The sequence below is a fragment of the Mus pahari genome, chromosome 15 (assembly GCF_900095145.1).
Source record: "Mus pahari chromosome 15, PAHARI_EIJ_v1.1, whole genome shotgun sequence".
Lineage (NCBI taxonomy): Eukaryota > Metazoa > Chordata > Mammalia > Rodentia > Muridae > Mus > Mus pahari.
This window is the reverse complement of record NC_034604.1, coordinates 58,940,364-58,942,817: the sequence shown is the minus strand read 5'-3', so window position 1 is coordinate 58,942,817 and position 2,454 is coordinate 58,940,364. Positions and strand designations below refer to the sequence as shown.

The 2,454-nt window shown below is 42.7% G+C and overlaps 1 long non-coding RNA gene across 1 annotated transcript in view; it reads right to left on the bottom strand.

Moving 5' to 3' along the window:
- Positions 1–29: 29 nt before the first annotated feature.
- Positions 30–2,454, bottom strand: part of LOC115065497 — a 3,220-nt gene continuing 795 nt past the window's right edge. Inside the window, exons 2-3 of the long non-coding RNA XR_003845273.1 lie at positions 1,686–1,848; positions 30–1,040 (exon numbers count right to left, since the gene is read on the bottom strand). This is a non-coding gene — a long non-coding RNA (uncharacterized LOC115065497). The remainder of the gene's footprint in view (positions 1,041–1,685; positions 1,849–2,454) is intronic.

Here is a 2,454-nt window from a genome sequence, read left to right as displayed (position 1 = left end):
CCCCCCCCCCAAGGTATGCTCTGGCCATCTCAGTGGGTCTCTAGAACCCCCTTCCCACATGTAGTAAGGCCAACCAGGAGAGGTGCATTCACTACTGTGGTAGGGGCTGAGGACCTCTCAGTGCTTGATCTGCAAAAGATAGAAAGGAGGAGAACCAGGAGGGAACCAACTTGTTACACCAGACCTCCCCTAACCTTTCCCCTTTGCCGGCAGGTCGTGAGTCAAACATAGATCTCAAGGAAAAGGTAAACTGACTAACTAACTAACTAACTAACTAACTAACTAAGTAGATAAAAGCTAACTCATAGTGACATTACTTAAAATAAAGAGTTGCACATGGCTTATGCTTTGGGAGATGGCTGTCACTCACCTGGCCCATGGTCCTCACCTTGCAATCATAGACACGGTAAGATAGCTGGCTGTGGTTGACTTGGAAACAAAGTAAGATTTCATTTCTAACCGAGGAGCGGTTTTCAAGACAGTGCATACGACTCGGCCCCTTTTCTGTGAGAACTGTACAGCATTCGTGTTACTGTAGCTCTCCTCCAGGTAGAAAGGGAATTGCCGTTTTAGTTTTGCCCTTATGTCTTTGAATTTCTTAATTTTCATGATTTTTTTTCACAGTGCTTTGAAAATGAGAAAAATAATGAGAATTTAAAAATTTCAAAGCCCCCCTTCCTCTTCTGGATAATCTAATTTAATAAGTCCTTCCTGTAAACACTTTTCGTAAATTTGGAAGCTGGGACCTATCTGACTCAGACATATGCATTTGCCACTGTGAAACAGTTTTGCTGACAGAGACTTCAGGTCAATTTTTTTTTCCAGAAAATTATTACTGAAATACTATGCAGCATAGTGACTTTATGACATTACATCAAGAAATAAATTCTTATTTATTAGGGCCCTGTGAACAATTTTTAGACACTGCTGAAACATTTGTGTTGTTTTCTTTTTCTATGCTTTCTTTGACCAAGTGATCAAATTCTGTCAGCAGAATATTTTCCTGTTCTTCCAAATGTTGTTTACTAATGAATGTATCCCTGAGAAGAAAAGCCAAAGTCGTTTATTCTAGCGTCGAGCCACATTGTCTGTTTCCTTTTCTTCAGACTTAAAAGGGCTTTAGAATTTTCAGACTGAACACTGGGAACCTCACTAGTACTAGCTAATATCCAACAAGAAGTGCACGCGCTAGGTGGGAAATGACAGCATCTGTTATTTTCTATGAACACCCCCCCCCCAAAAAAAAAAAAAAAAAAACCAACGACCACAAAGCAATGACTAAGACCAATGGTGTTGGATGTTAAATCAGGGTGACATGTCCAAATGCCAGCAGGGTTTCTGTAGCTCAGAAAGGCCTTTCAGGATGGGGTTCACACTCTTGAGCCCGGGCCCACAAACCTCCCACCATTTAGCAGAGTGTCTTATTTCCTAAGTTCTCCCTACAAGAGGCTGAGGGAGAAGAGTGAAACTAGATGTCTGTTCTGCCCTCCCTTTCCCCAGAAGGATGGGATTTCTAGACATAATCTAGGGACTGTGGACAATTCCAAGTAGAGTTTTCCCATTGAGCCCCTGTGCGTGAAAAACAAGTTAAACTCCGTTTGCTCCCTGTCTAATGCCAGGCATCTATCTCTCTTCCTAAGTGGGAGTGAGCGGTCTCTAAGGAGGAGGCCTTGGCAAAGCCTAACCTGGCTCAGATGCATCAGCGCCCAGGAAGATGCGGTGGATTTACAAGTACCAGGAGATCCTGTCTCTGTATTCTCAGCGTGTTCAAAGGAGCGAAGAACATCCTGCAGGCAGCTTCACAGGACCAAGAAGGGAGTGCTTTGAGAACTATGTGGAGTCACTTTGCTGCAAAAAATAACCCATCAATACCACAAAAGGATTTCTTAAAAAGCAAAAAGCAGAGATGCTCTCTCTCTCTTTTTTAAAATATTGCAAACACACATTTACTGTCATGTGAAGTCATTGTGTTAAATGCATCCATTTGTCTGTTTTAGGCTAGTACAGTCTAGACAAAGAAAGTCAGTTCCTATTTCCTGAGTCTTGTCATTTTTGAAAGCACATGGAACTTTTTAAAATAGAATGTTCTTGTTATCACCAGGGAACAGAGTCACTTTTCTTTTCAAGGAAACCCATTTAGAAAGGGGGGGGGATCTGGAAAGTTCCTCATCCATACATCAATCAAATCGGCATTTAGTTGCCAACCAGAGGCAGAGAGAGAAATCTTCTACCAGGTTCTCAGCATTAAGGGCTCGATGGACTCAGTCAAGGGGCTACCGAGGCTCGGGAATCCTAGGGACCAGCTTCACCTCTGTGCAGGTGGACAGCTATTTCTAGCATCATTGAGGGGACAGTGCAAGTTAAACACACACACACACACACATACACACACACATACACACACACACATACACACACACACATACACACACACATACACACACACATACACAC